Raw genomic sequence first — 16,397 nt, forward strand, 5'->3', positions numbered from 1 at the left:
GGGCTTATTCTACTGAGCCATCTCCCCAGCCCCAGTAATTCAATTCCTTATTTCTATAGATCTGCCAAGGGCTGATCAGGCTCTTTGTTGACTGCTCAGGCGGGTACCTCAAGGGAGAAGGAGAAATGAGACAAAGAGCAATTTTCAGGGATCAGGAGATCAGTGCTTCAGATTGAGCAAAGACAAAGACCTCTTTGGCTGGCTCACATTTTAATAGCCAGTGAGAAGTGCATGGGGAGGGGAGTGTACTCCCTCCCTCTTCCCAGCAGCCACTGCAGTAAGGAGGAGAGAGCAGAATGAGGCACAAGCTTTCCATCACAAAAGAAACAAGTTAAGGCTGCTCCCGCAGATTTGGGTACCTTCTTTCTTTGTATTGTCCCCAGCAGAAGTTATTTTGTCTCAGGAGCATTAAGGTTAAGGGATTATGTCCCACCCAGTCAGGAAGTATGCATCCTTCTGCAAAATCTTCCCTATTCCTGAAGCAAGTCAATGTGTGCTCTTGCTTGGAAAGCACAAGCTCCTGAGTTTGATTCCTGGATTTAAAAAAGTCTGTCTCTTGATGGGCCTGTGTTTTGGCCCCCACCAATCTATCCATATCTTGGCTGGTCCCCAGCATGGATCTACTTAGACATTTAATTTCTTCTTGAGTCTGGTTTTGAGCTGGAAAGTTAGCTTACAGATTCATTATCTTTCTTTTTTAAATATAAGCATTTGCAGGTATAAATTTTACTCTTAGCTGTTGCTTTAGGTGTATTTCCTGTGGGTTAGTATGGTATTTTTCATCTTAAACTTTTAAAATTTCCCTTATGATTCTTTTACTTGATTCATGGGGTACTTATAGGCATATTATTTAATTTCCTCATGTCTGTAAATTTTCTTGAGATTTTGCTATTTTAAATTTCTAGTTTCACTCATTTGTAAACAGAACACACATTTTATAGAATTTTCAACTTTTTCAATTTTCTTCATTTGTTATGATCTAACTGCATTTATTGACATAGCTTTGCCTTCGCTATTTCTTACTCTAACTCATTTAGCTCGCTCATGAATTTTTTATATCATTGCCCCATTCAATTTTAAACCTTTCCATTGTTTTTATTTTATCATTTCTGTTTATTGACAGCATCTATTTGATGAGACGTACTCACCTTTAAGTTTGATTTTCTTTAGTTCTTTAAACATATTTTTTTCTTTAAACATATTTATACCATTTTCTTTGAAGTCTTTGTCTGCAAAATCCAACATTCAGACTGTCTTGAAGTTATTTGCTATTGCCTATTTTTTCCTATGCACTAGTCATACTTCCTTATTTTCTTGTTTCCTGGTTTTGTGTTAAAGACATAAATTTAGAAAATTCATTTTGGAAAATCCAAATATTAATTTATCTTGGCCCACCCTTAAGGGATTGGTTTATTATCTGATGTCTTATTGATTTATGACCTAGGCATTCTAGTCTGCTGCCTTCTCTGTGTGCCACCTATGATGTTGCTTCTCAGAGAGTTTAATCTTAAGCATGCGTATAATCACCTTTGGGTAGAAATGGTTTTAGCTGACTCCCTTGGACATTATTTTTCCTTGATCTCTGTCTATGTTGGTATGATACCAAGATGCTGGCGTTCACTGATGGCTAGCTGACTGCTAACTGTTTTCAGCAATGTTATTGGTATAAATTGTTTACCATCCTCATCTACTTAAATTTAGGACACTCTAGGGTTACTCTTTGAGGACAATATTTGAGGCTTGTTTCAACCTTAAAAGAGTTCACCTTAGCCATCTCTCTCCTTGTTTATCTCTGTTAGACTTGTAGTTGTCCTACAGGGGAACTTATTGCTTCTAGGGCATCAAATGCCACCATTTATTCTGAATAAATTCATTTCCCCTTAAGGAAACTTTATAGCTGTTTGTTTTTATGGGCTGCTTCAATCTTGCACAAAATATCAGCACCACTGTCCCAGAGATGAGGGTGTGTGATAATCCAACTGCCACTGAAAGGAAAACTGACTATGCATACGGCCTTAGGTATGAACATTAGCCTAAGGTTTACCTGGCTTGTGTCAACTAGTGTAAAACATGCACATTATGAGCAAATGCAGTGGGGTCAATTGGGCCCAGTATCATTGTCCTATTGAGTGATAGAACATCTACTTTATGGGACATATAGAAGAAGGAAGCACCATATCTCTCAACTGATTTTGCCTGGAAATGAACTATTGTTATAGGAAACTCGGTGGTAGGTGGCCTTGGTTCTTGGCCTTAGCCACTCACAGTAGAATTTCCACCAAACAGAGGAAAGAGCAGACCACGACTCACCACAGATTCTCACCTTTCTTCCTGTGATAGTAGATTTCCTTAAATAATTGTTTCTCCATTTTCCATATGTCTTTAAGACAATTTACAGAGAATTAAAAATTTTAAATGGTCTTGATCAGTAATGATCGTCTTGCTAAGGAGTGAATGCACAAACCTCTTCACATTGCAAGGTGGAAGCCTGTAAAACCTGTTAAGAACGATGTCAAGGGAGAGCACCTCGACCACAATTGGCGAGCCTCACAGTACTGCCTGCTCACACTTTACAGCTTTCTCTGTCTCATAACCATGTCCACCAGGGAGAATGCTGATGCTAACTTGCCAGCAGCCCAACTAAACAGATTCAAGAACAAGGGAAAAGACAGTACAGAAATGAGGTGGTGGCGAATAGAAGTTAATGTGGAGCTGAGGAAAGCTAAGAAGGATGAACAGATGCTGAAAAGGAGAAATGTAAGCTCGTTTTCTGATGATGCTACTTCACCATTGCAGGAAAACTGCAACAACCATGGCATTGTGAATTGGACTAAAATGACACTGTCAAAGGCATAACCAGCAATAATCTGGAAAGCCAGCTGCAAGCTACTCAAGCTGCTAGGAAACTGCTTTCTTGGGAAAAACAACCTCCCATAGACCATATAATCTGGGCTGGTTTGATTCCAAAGTTTGCGTCATTCCTGGACAGAACTGACTGTAGTCTCATTCAGTTTGAGTCTACTTGGGCACTCACTAACATTGCTTCTGAGTCGTCAGAACAGAACAAGGCCATGGTAGACAGAGGGGCCATCCCAGCTCTCATTTCCCTCTTGGCATCTCCCCATGCTCACATCAATGAGCAAGCTGTCTGAGCACTGGGAAACATTGCAAGGGATAGTTCAATTTTCGGAGACTTGGTTATCAAATATAGTACAATTGACCCACACTCAGCTCTTCTTGCAGTCCCTGATATGTCCTCTTTAGCAGGTGGTTATTTATTCAACCTTACGTGAACCCTTTCCAACCTTTGCTGTAACAAGAATCCTGTGCCCCCACTGGATGCTGTTGAGCAAATTCTCCCTACTTTGGTTCATCTCCTGAATCACAGTGATCTTGAAGTATTAGTGGATACATGCTAGGCTATTTCCTACCTCACCAATGGTCCAAATGAATGCATAAATATGTTCATAAAAACAGTAGTTGTACCCCATCTGGTAAAGCTTCTAGGATTAGACAAAATTGCCCCTTATGACTCCCACACTGAGAGCCATAGAGAATATCATCACTGGAACAAATGATCAGACTCAGATTATGATAGAAGCAGGAGTGCTTGCTGTCTTTCCCAGCCTGCTCACTCACCCCAAGACAAACATTCAGATGGAGGCTACATGGACAATGTCAAACATCACAGCTGGCCTGCAGGACAAGATCCAGCAAGTTGTGAACCATGGATTAGTCCCATTCCTCATCAGTGTTCTCTCAAAGGTAGACTTTAAGACACAAAAAGAAGTTGTGTGGGCTGTGAGCAACTATATGTGTGGTAGGACAGTGGGACAGATTGTGTACCTTGTTCATTGTGGTATAATAGAAACATTGATGAATCTCTTAACTATGAAAGATATGAACATTATTCCTGTTATTCTGGATTCTATTACAAATATCTTTCAGGCTGATGAGAAACTAGGTGAAACTGAAAAGCTTAGTATAATGATTGAAGAATGTGGAGGCTTGGACAAGATCAAAGGTCTGCAGAACCACAAAAATGAGACTGTGTACAAGGCCTCATTAAACTTGATAGAGAAGTATTTCTCAGTAGAGGAAGACAATCAAAATGTTGTGCCAGATGCTACCTCTGAAGCCTGTACCTTCCAAGTGCAGGACAGGGCTCCCCATATGTGTACAGTCGAAGGAGGCACCAGTTTTTGTTGTGTACTATGTTCATTGTAAGTTTGCCTTTCTCTAAGAACTCTTTTTTAAAAATGTGGTTTGCCATTATAGCACCTTTTACAACGTGACTATACTTGAACAGTTCCAAACTGTACATACTGTATGAAGCCTATCCTCTGAAATGGTTTCTTATTTCTATGTGAAATTTTCTATTTTGCAGTGTCCTGTGAATAAAGATTAAATTCCACCCTGTGGGGGGAAAAAAAAACCCATAATGATGTTGATACCTGTTTCATATATCAGATGTTCACAAAGGCTATAGGTGAGGACAAAAGGCCAACAAAAGCAACCATACGAGAAGCTAATTACATGGGGAGTTTGTGGGGAACTGTAGATACTCTGTACATTATATTTCTAAAACTATGTGGCTTCATTTCATTACCACATCTTTGTGACTTGAGCAGCCTTCAAGTAGCATAAGACCAGACTGCTGTAATAACATCAACTGGTATTTCCATGGTGCTTAAAGCAGTTAGGCTTTCCATTTACATAATCTTATGGTTTCTCTATGATACTAAACTTGTTTGCAATGGAGTTGTTCAGGCTTTGTCGTCTCTGCCCAAACTTTTTCTGCCTTTGCTTTGCACACAGAATTGAAGAAATGGAATTCATACCCTGTTAGAGAGGAAATGATTATGCGTTCATTCAGTCATTTATTTTTCCTTTATAAAGAATATGGTTTATTAATATTTACTAAGGGCACATAATGTGCACAAAATAATATATGAACATATGTATTATTCATTCATACAGCACTTTGTTTCAAAAAGAATATAAAGTACCTTCCAAAATCATGTACAAGATAAAAACACATAAAAATAGGAAATAAAAGTAGAAAAATGAAATGTCAGTGTTGAAAAATGCAGTGGTACACCTGAGGCTGTCCTGGTTTTAGGATTGAAAAGCCCACATTCAGGGAAATCTCTGATATCCAGAGCAGGGAAACAATAATACCCAGAGCAGTCTCTGGGCTCTCAGATATGACACACCCTGTTCTAAGTAATTGACACTCACTATCTCATTTTGCCCTCACAAAAATCCTTTGAGGTGAGTTATGATCATCTTAGTTACTCTGTTAAAGAAAATTGAAGCCCCAAATGCTTAAGTAGGCTGCACTAAATCACACAACCAGCAAGTTGATAGGGCTGGGACTCAAAAGACATTTAGCTCCAGAAATGAGTATTTTTTTGCCACAGTCTATAAAATGCCTACATACATGGTATAAATTTAATATCATGATTCCTAATAACTAAATTAAAGAGTAAAATGAGATCAGTTACAAACCTCACATCATCCCCTAAAGAAGCCAGTTCCTCAGGAGCATGTTACCTCGTGTCTTAAAAGCATTCGCATCCTTACTCGCTACCTACTCTGGACAGGTACTGTCCAGATATAGTAGGAGATATAGTAGTGGCAGAACAGGTGGACCTTCTGCTGTTGTGGACCTGTCATGCCAGGGAGATATGCATTAAAATGACATGGGGGAGTATAGAAAGAAGAAATCAGGCTAGGGGGATGAGTCATCTCAAGAGTTAGGGGATGAGGCAGCTGCAATTTTAAATTGAATAGTGAAAATAGTTCTCAGTGAGAATATCATACCTGAGGAAAGTCCCAAATCAAGACAGAGTCTAGTGAATATCTAAGAGAGACACGTTATAGGTGGAAAAAAAGGCAGAGACAAGGACATTAGGAGGAGCTTAGTGGGTTTAAGGCAGATTGGGCAAAATAAATCCAGGTCAAAGCCATAGGAGGACCTGAGAAAGTTCCGGGCTCACTCTGAATCAAGTGAGGGTTTTGACAACGGAGTGACATGACTGACACTGATTGTATTTTAAAATGATCCCTCAGGGTTGGGGAGATGGCTCAGTAGAATAAATGCTTCCCTGGCAAGCACAAGTGCCTGAGTTCAATTCCTGGTTCTACAAAAAAAAAAAAAAAAAAAAAAAAAAAGGGGTGGGATGGGAAGGAAAAAAGAACGACGGAAATTAGGTAGGAGATTACAACAATCATTTCAGTGAAACCTGAACTGGGCTTAATCCAGGGAAGTGGTAATGGGCGGGGAGAACATCTCTTGTCAGTTTTCAAAGTTAGGTCAGTAAAATTTTGGTGGACTGGATAGAGAGTGTGAGGGAAAAAGAAGACTAAAATATTTCAGAAAATGGAAGGAAGGGATGAAATAATCATTATCTGACATGAAGAAGCCCACAGTGGGGTTAAATTTGAGTGCAAATGACATGAGTTTAATTCTGGAGAATCTGAGTCTGAGGTGTTTGTTACATTCCAACCCAAAGTATTTAATAAGCCATTAGGAATATGATTCTGCACGACAGAAGGGAGATTTGGGCCAGAAATACAAATCTGAGAATTATCAGCTCATACATTATTTTTATTGTTATTTTTAAATTTTTTCCCATATTCACAGGCTTATATTTTAAACAGTATTGAGACTTTGGAACTTTATGTACACTTTGTGTTTCTCCACAATTTACAATTGCACATCAAAATCCAAGCAATGAGAGAGTGTTGCAACGAATAACAGAAGTAATGAAAGAAAAGTCAGGAATATTTTATGGCTATAGAAGTTCACATGAGATTTAGTGAACACATCACATGAGTCAAGTTGTGCTGTGAGCCTTCCGTGGTGCATCATAAACTTGGCTTTAATGAGCAGTACCATCAAGCCAGTACCTGAAACACCACAAGGGTGTTTGCAGAAGAAAAGACCAGACTTTTGACTTGCAAGATCATAATTTTACATGAATTCTTTGATTATGACTGTTTTGGCTGTTCTTGTTCACCTATTAACAGTACATACAGCCTTGCCCTGGTTAGCAATGGTTTCAATTAGAAAGTCAGTCCTCACGTTGTCAACGTTTGACACCAGAATGGAGCCCTACTCGGGAGTGGTATAAGATGGGTACACGTCCTCCTGGGGACATGTGCTCCAGTGCATCCAGGTCCCTGAGGTAGGCAGCTAACAGTCACATCTTCTTATCAGTAAACGAACTTCTACGTGGCAATTCCAGTTCTAAAGTGATCAGAAGAGGACTGAAGATTATAAGCAGCAGAGTTTGAAAGTCTTTGGGCATTCAAGGTTCTTCCAGAAACAGTAGCATCAAAAGGCAATTATACCGACAGGTGCAGAAAGGATCTGTTTTCCTTTTTAATTCTCTTCCTCCATAGCCACCTCCATGGCTGCCATGGCTTGTGCCAGAGTACACGCCGGGCTCTTCCGTTGGCTTCAGGCCACTCAGGGTGCAGGGCTGCAGGTGGCTCCCAGGGAAAGCAGTGCATGCCAGCTTATAAATTATTTTTAAAGCCATGAAATTTGATAAGATCAACAGGGAATTAACATGGATATGAGAAATGGGGTGGAGCATGAGGCCCCACCAGTATGTAAAAATCAAAGAGAAGAGAAGAAATAAGGGGAGGAGGGAAGACAAGAGAGGAGGAGCCAGAGATTAAAGGAGAATCCCAAACTGGCTGTGTTGGAGGCCGAAGGAAGAGTTTTAAGGTTGAAGAGCCAGACAAAGTTAAATGCTAGTATAGATCAAATTAAAATGCAGACTCAGAATTGGTCATTAAAATTGGAAACATGGAAGTCATTTGGTACTCTTAACAAGAAGGGATTAGGGGGAATAGAGCCACGAGTGATCTTCAGACTGAAAGATGAATTGGAGATAATCATATTAACCCGGGTTCAGCAAAGTGCCTCCCATGTGCAAAATTTTGCATGCCCCTTTTTATATAAATAAAGCCTTACTATAACATGGTGAATTACTCATGTTTCAGCCATGATTGTATCTGCGCTATCATGGCAGAGTCGAGTAGCTCAGTGGGCCCTGTGGACCTGTGAAGCGCAAAATACTCATTGTACCACTGCTCTAGAGCAAGTTTGCTAACCCTTGATATTGACAACAGCTTTCCATGTTATTTTCAGAAGGAGAAAAGTTGGACTGTATTAGGGAGAAAAAAAATGGAGTCCAAGAGAAATTTGTCCTCTGGAGGAAGAGTGCTATGCCTTGTGTTGGATTTTTCAGCTACAACCATCCGGAAAACATAATAAAGTATAGAAGGCTGCTCTTGGTAACATTTCTCTATTCACCAAGGGCATTGCTTCTTAATATTGTCAATAAAAAGCTTTCAGGGTGACTATACAATGTAATCCAGAAGTCTGGTTTCAAGACACTCTGATTTACTATAGAAGTGGTATCTAGAATATATTCTATACTATCAGAATCTTTCTCCATATTTTTTTTCTTGTTTTCTTGTTCTTTTTGCAAGTAAGACTTGAAGAGAAGGCAGTAGTTGCTTTGTTTACTGGTAGGTATAGAAATGTAGTTGGTATGTCAGTTTGGACTACAGGTATTTCAGCTAAACTTCTGAATCTTTCCTTTCCACAACCTTTTTTTTTTTTTTTTTTTGTGGGACCGGGGATTGAACTCAGGCTCTTGTGCTTGCCGGCCAAATGCTTATTCTACTGAGCTATCTCCCCAGCTCTCTTCTCCATTTCAGCAGATGGCAACTTCAACTTTCCAGCTAGCCAGGGTAGATGCCTTGACTATCTCACATTCCATATCTAGCTTCTAAGAGAATGCGGTTAGATTTATCTTTGAAGTACATCCTGAATTTGGCCCCCTCTCACCATCTCTATGGTCCTTCTCTCCTCCCTACTCAATCCTGCCCTGAGCCTTTAGCATTCACCACTCAAAGTTCAGCAAGAGCAGTAGGTTCTTCTGACTTCATTTTTTCCCTTGCAATCTGTTCTCAGTGAGAGTCAGAGGACGCCTTAAAATCATACATCAGGTCCTGTTACTTCTTTGCAAGAAATTCTGCAGGGTGTATCCATGTTACTGATTGAAAGCTGAAGCTCTGTCCATGACTGTCACATTCAAGTGACTGGCCCTGTTACTGCTTTCTCATAATCTCACATTCTTTTTGGGCTACTCTGGGCATTCTGGGAACTTGTTTCAGGCTAAGATTGCAACTTGGGATGCACCCGCAAGTCATTCCTTCTGCTCAATTCTTCACCTCCCTGGTGTTTTACCATAATGAAGCTTTTCTTTTCCTGTTCAATACACGGCCTCCCCTACTTGGTGACCCACACTGCCATTTTTTCTTATCCTGCACCAATTTTTCTCTGACCTCAGAACGTGCTTCATTGGATCACGCTAACATTTACCTACATAGGCAATTCGTGGTTTCATGTTTGTCTCCCTTCTTAGTGTGAAGAATCCATATTACTTCTGACCTGTTCCTATGAATACCTGCAGCTGATATAGAGCAGGCTCAGTAAATATTTGTTGAATAAACTAATAGGCATGGAATATGCATCAGATACTGTACTGACCACTGTACATCGATTATTGAATCTTCTAAAACTATTGTAAAGGAGGTTTTTATCATTTGCATTTTTTTGCATGAGAAAACAGAAGCATAGAGAGGTTAAGCAGCTTTCTAAGTTCACATTGGTAATGCACAGCACAAGTAGGAATTAATCCCAACAAACAGCGACAAGCTTATACAAAAGATACTCTTTACTCTATACTGGGTGAACTCCAGAAGACTTTAGTTTTCAAGGACGTTGTCTCAAGCCTGTGAAGAAGGTTAAAAGGCAGAAAAGCTTTCTGTAATGTTCTCTGAACTTGTTTTGGGAGTATATTCCTGAATTGTAATTGGCTACTTGTGATCATCATTTATTTCTCTGGGGATAGTAGTAGGCCCACTGCAGTGCACTTTAACTAATAATGGAGAGAAAGGCAGGGAAAAGACGCAGAGGATAGATTTAAAGACTTCTTAACCTTTGGCTCAATGGAGGATGTCTTTTGCACTCCTCCTTCCAGGCCTTGTAATCTTTTACAACAATAAAACAAGACTCTGACATCAGAGGCCTGGCTGTCCTACTTGAATTTTACATTAGCATCTGCAGATACAGATGGGAAAGTGTATTGCTTGTACAGTTTCCTCATGTTAAAATGACCCAAAAACCAAGCAAGAACAGGGGTAGTTGTAAATGTGTCCAAGACTCTTGTTTAATCTAAGGGATGCTAAAGCCCTATGCAATAAACTGAAGAAATAGCCTTCGTGGTTGCAAAGCAAGATCTTGATTTCATGTGGAAATGATAATAAAAAGAAGAAAGCTGTTTGCTGAGTGCTTCCTATTCCTGTCAAGTATTTTTATGACTCAAAAGCTAGTCAGTCGGCTAAGAGTCAGAAGCCTCATTCTGCTGAAATTTCAGAACTGAATAATGCATAGTATGGTGTTATTTACGGGTAACAAGAGGTTTGCTTTATTCTCTGACTTTTATATTCTTCAGTATATTGCCCAAGAACTTCTGTCATCTGGACATCACAAAAGAACACTTCCAGAGAGGAAGTGCAATTACATAAATGTGTCAGATATTTACCATTTGTTTTCTAGAACATCATCTCTGCTTCAGTTAGTGGAAATGGCCCAAGAAGCCAATCCGTTTTGTGTACAATAATTCTTCAAAGGAATTCAATTTTCTTCCTCTCTCACTAAATAAGCAATAAGAAAGAGGAAGGAGGATACCAGTTTGGAGAATGATTAGTTTGACCCAGCTACTCATGTTGTGTGGCCCCAGGAAAATCATCACTGTCTACAATAATGAGAACCGTGAGTACTTGTCTGAATGGTTTTTCTATATATGGCACTACTCAAAGTGACCTACATTCATTCTCATTTAATTCTGCAATGATCACATAAGATAGGTGCAACAGTTCACTCTCTTACCAATAATGCTGTCAGACAAATGACAAAATACCTCAGTGTTCCAGCTATAGGCATTTATTTTACTTGTATGTTTGGAGCCATCTGGAATGAAGGCAAGTATAGAGGTAGCCAAAGCCACCTGGCTGATTGTGACTGGCTTACCATGTCTGTGAGGGCCCCGGCAGGGTCTACCAGGGAGACCCAGATTCGCTCCTATGTGCCTCTCCTTTCTTCTAGCAGGGTGGTTTCCATGGATTCTCCAGGTGACAGAAGAGGGGAAAGACTATAACAGAAAGAGACATACAAAGCTTCCTGAGGTCAAAACTGGCTCAGTGTCACTTCTACTTTATTCTTATGGCTAAAGAAAGTTAAAAAAAAAATTAACAATCTGAGCCAGAGCTATCTTCCTGGCCCCTTCAGTGTGGGAGGGAACTATGGTAGATACAAGACGGTGAAGTATTGGGTCTTTCAGAGCGATCTATCACGGAGGGGCTATTGTTTTGTTTATCTTTACAAACGAGCATGATAAGGCACAAAGCAGGTAAATAAAGTGCCTTCAGCATGATGGACCTTTAGTACACAGTCTGGGTCTGACTTGAGTCGTGGCTGTTGTGCAGTTCACAGTACTTTGCTTTTATATCATCCCTTTGTATTTTGATTTCTGCTCTCATCTCTCTCATTTTAGGTTAATCAGTGCCTGCCGATGGGCACACCCAATGGCCTGCGTCAATTCCAGTGGCCTCCTCCCACTCTCGCTTGCCTGCATGCTGCCTTCTGGGAGGTCTTTTGCCTTTGATTCATCAAGGCCTGTCTCCTTCTGTTTCTCTCCCTGACTTCTTCTGCTCAGCCCTCTCCACCCACCACACAACGTGCTCACTCATCTTCCTTGGCATCTTCCTCTCCATGAACACCTACTCTTCTCTTTCCATTGCCTCCTCTCAGCAGGTGATTCTCATCTAGTTCTGAAAAGCTCACTATAATCTCCAGTATCCTCGGTGGGTTGTCTTTCGCAAATAACATCCCAGGAGAATGAAAAGCGCTTCTCACTAGCATCTTACCACTTTGTGTCACCTAGCAACTGTGCCCACCCTTGACATTCCACCGTGAGAAACTTCCCATTATAAAAATGATACTCCTGGAAAATACAGACCTTCTTCCCCCTTGTTCTCTCTGCTCTCATAGCATTCATAAAAATTGCCATTCATGTCCTGTCTTTGACCTATAAATGTGGCAATGTCAGATGGCTGAGATAATAGTAGCATTTGTCACCTTGTGCTGTGATTGTTTAAGCGTCAGTGTCTCCCTATAGAGCCCGAAGTCTGACTGAGGAAGTCATACGTCCTTCTCCCTTGTATCAAGGTGCCTAGTTCATGAGACTGCAGGGCTTGGACAGGGAGGTATTCATAAGTGGGAAAAGTACAGGCACCATCTGAAAGCAAAGAGCCAAGCTGGAATCAAAGACCCATTCTTAAAGATGACAATTTTTCTATCAGTTGCATGCCCCCCATGTTTAGATAACACTCAAGGTTAAATATCATGCGTTCTTACTATAAGATAATGTATAAAGTTCAGCATGTAAAAAGATAAAAAATAAAAATGCTCCACAATCCCACCACCTTGGGATAATAACCATTAACTTCAATTTTACTGAATTTCTTTGAAGACTTTGTCATATATTCCATTTACACACTTGAAACTGTGTACATACATAAACTTGTCATTATTGTCTAAGCTTTCTTATAATCTTACCATTTTCTCATCTTAATACAGCTACTTCTTGAATATTATTCTTTTTTAAAATTATAGTTTTTCCACACAATATTTCTCTGTATTTTGAGGTATTTTATAATTTGTAGTCCTATACATAATACCCTAAAAGTAATTTTAACTGGTGCCAAGAGCAAGAACATTTTTCAGTTCTTAAAACACACACACACACACACACACACACACATATATCTTTACAAAAATGTGGTAGCATGGCACATTTATCCTGTTTCAGTAGAAATGAATAAGTTCTTGTCTCATTGAATAAAACTCAGTATTGAATATTACTATTTTTACCATTCTGTCATAAATTGATTGGCAAAAAAAAAAAAATTTAAAAATAAATAAATAAATAAATTGATTGGCAAAACTTTGATTTAACATTTTTAAGTTTGCATTTGTTGGAGTATTAAAAAGATTGAGCTTATTTTCAAATATGTATTAATCTTTTGATACCTAAAGTTATTTTGTTTTGCAGTACTGGAGGTTGAATCCAAGGCTGCACACGTTAGGCAAGTGCTCTTCCTCTGAGCTATGCCACCAGCATTTTGAAACTTTACTCAAAGCTAGGTCTTCAAAATATCCCAGACTGGCCTCTGACATGTAATCCTCATGCCTCAGTCTCCCACATAGCTGAAATTACTGGTATGTGTCACCACTCCCAGCTTTAAATTCTCTTTAATGAGTTCATTTTAAGAGTGTTCATTTTATTTTTCTCTTTATGTAGGTAAATGCATTTTTACCTTATAATAATAATTCCTATGTATAGTTATAAACATCAGAATAGGAAGTCTTATGTCAAAAACCAGTAGTCCCTTCCTTAAGCCCTCTTTGAGGCCTAGTCTCAGGTGTCTGTGGCAGCTACTTTCAAATTTTTAGCCACTTCACCTATTTAAAAAAAGTCTTGCTTGACCATTTTTTGACTTTGGAGCTTTAGATTGGATCAACTGTGGTATCCTATTACAAAAGATGAAGATTTTCTTCTCCTCCACAAAACCCCCTCTGTTTCTCCTCTCAGACACTCTAATCCTGCTAAAATGCAAGTTTGGCTAAGTCAAAAGCCGGTATTCCTTAAGCAGATATAGAATCAAACATTGGATCCTGGAGCAGGCAAAAGAACATTAGTGGGAAAATATGTGACATTAAAGTGACATCTATAGAGTGACCCGGTGTTGGCAAATGCTCCATAGTCTATGAGATATTAGTATGAAGAGAAACCGGGAAAGTACATGAAAATTCTCTATATATTATAGTATTATAGTATATTATAAATATACTATATTTATAATATTTTCTTAAATTGTTCAAAAGTGAAAGTTTATTAAGAAGAGCTCCTTTTCATTATACTATAGTTGACTCTCTGTATCCACGGATTCAAAGAGCTGTAGAGTGAAAATATTAAGGAAAAAATTACTTCTGTTCTAAAACATGTATAGACTATCATGTCATTATTCCCTAAACAATAAACTATGACAACTAGTTATGGAGCACTTAGGTAGTTTTGGATGTTGTAAATAATCTAGAATTATTCAAAGTCTATAGTAGGGGTACCATACTATACAAAATATTGTGTAGTTGTATATACAGTATTGAGCATCTGCACATTTTGATATTCTCAGGATATCCTGGAAACAATCTCAGAGACTCCGAGAGACAGGTGCACATGTGTGCAATTACTAGGGAGCCCAAAATATGCCACTGTTGCTTCTTGTGGAGACCAATTGTAAATTTTTTTCTGGAGTTAGTACTTGCCTCAGTTTAAATTTACTCATGTGAATGTTTTGTAAATTCTGTGGGTTTTTTTTTTTTTTTTTTTTTTTTTTTTTTTTTTTGCGGAACCAGGGATTGAACTCAAGCCTTTGCACTTGCCAGGGAAGCACTTATTCCACTGAGCCATCTCCCAGGCCCAAATTCTGTGTTTTTAAAATCTTCCAGTAAATTTGCTTTATTTTAGTTAATTTTTTATGTATTTAGTGCAAGGTCTACAGGCTCTCGCTACATAGATTGGACTCTGTCATTTTCCTTTTTTCAGCCTCCCAAGTGCTGGGATTCCAGGCATGAGCCACCACACCCAATCTCAATGCCATCTCAGCATGCCCTGGGGAGGGGCTGGCAGGGCAGGCTGGGGATGGAACCCTGGCCCCTGTGTCTGCCTAAGCAGGCATTTTAATCAATTGAGCTATTTCACTGGCCCTAAATTTACTTTAAAAATGATTTTAAAAATCTATCAATGTTATAACCCAAATGTATGTGATAATCTAGCACTTAAATATGATTTTCCCTGGTGTCACCCTCCTTGAGCCCTTAATTCTACTGCTCTGATCTGGCTTGGTTGGTCCAGGGCTTTACTACTTCCCTCTCTCCTATGCTGAATTTGCTCTTTCCTGGATGATTGTCTTATTTCTTCTTAGTTTATTCCTTTATTGTGCTGAATCATGTCCTCTGATATCTTTCAAGTAAAAAGTACATGACAGACAAATATTTAAGTCATATCTAAGACTGTCTTACTTCTACCTTTACCTTTATTCATAATTATGAATGGTGTAGAATAATAGTTGGGAATAATTTTTCCTCAGGATTTTGAAGCATATCATTCTATAGTTTCAGCTTCCAGTCTAAATTTTAAATAGTTTAATATAATTTGGATTGTAGTTATGTATTGTGAACTATGTTTTGTCTTTGTTGGAAAAGATTTTGGAAAATTTTCTTTATTCCTCAAGTAACAAAATTTTACTATGATGCATCTTGAATAATTAATTCATTAGTTCATTCATTCATTTACTAATTCTGTTAGGTATTTTGTTGCACATGTAACCTAGAAACATGTTCTTTAATTCTGGAAAGTTGTCTAATAACTTCTTCTTTATGTTTTTCTGACCTCTCAAGAATTCTTACTGAGTTTTCTGGATTGAACTTCTTATATTTTTTCCTTTTCTGTCATTTGTTGTATTTGCCTTACCTTATTAAATATTTTCTTAATTTTATTTTCAAATAATCCTTTACTTTGAAAAGATATATATCTTGTTACTGTCAATTTATTTTGGTAACTTTTCTCTCCTTTTGAAGGTTTCAAAAAATAACTGATATTCTTAAATTGTTTGCTTACATAGAAAAATAAAATTTTCTTTTTTTCTTTTAAAGGGAAAAACAAAACATGCAAAATTTCAAAATAAGATACTAGGAGAATAACAATAGTTAGTACATTGCTTATTGTTATTTTCAAAGTAGTTTCTCATATTATAAGACATAGGAAAAAATGATCAAGTGATATAAGCACAAGACTTTCTTTTCAATAAACTAATAGAAGGTAAGAGTATAGCTGTCTGTTATGGTTTGTGTTTAGATGTCCTCCAAAGCCTCATGCAGTCATAGGGTCAAGCTTCTAGAGTTTTTGAATGATTTATTTTCAAATACTAGGATTATGGGTATGAGGGCTACGCTCACCCTAGGGTGGTAGCCTGCATACAATATAAGAAAGGTGAAGAGACTTCATTTTCTGCTCTTTCATTTTTGCTCTTGCTGCTTTTTATGTTTTCCACCACCGTGAACTTTACCCTCTGCCTTGAAGCAAACCAAGTATGGGCTGAAACTTCCACAAATTGTGAGCAAAATAAACCTTTCCTTAATTAATTCTGAGCATCAAGAGAGAAAAGTAACTAACACACCATAT

General features: G+C 38.5%; 1 long non-coding RNA gene and 1 pseudogene across 1 annotated transcript in view; one reads left to right on the plus strand and one right to left on the minus strand.

Moving 5' to 3' along the window:
- The first annotated feature begins 2,595 nt into the window (after positions 1-2,595).
- On the plus strand, positions 2,596-4,227 carry LOC101573613 (annotated as a pseudogene).
- A 12,036-nt stretch (positions 4,228-16,263) lies between these two features.
- LOC111817460 overlaps positions 16,264-16,397 on the minus strand; it is an 18,410-nt gene continuing 18,276 nt past the window's right edge. Inside the window, exon 3 of the long non-coding RNA XR_002821655.1 lies at positions 16,264-16,359. This is a non-coding gene — a long non-coding RNA (uncharacterized LOC111817460). The remainder of the gene's footprint in view (positions 16,360-16,397) is intronic.

This window comes from Octodon degus, unplaced genomic scaffold (genome assembly GCF_000260255.1).
Source record: "Octodon degus isolate 3935 unplaced genomic scaffold, OctDeg1.0 scaffold00058, whole genome shotgun sequence".
NCBI lineage: Eukaryota > Metazoa > Chordata > Mammalia > Rodentia > Octodontidae > Octodon > Octodon degus.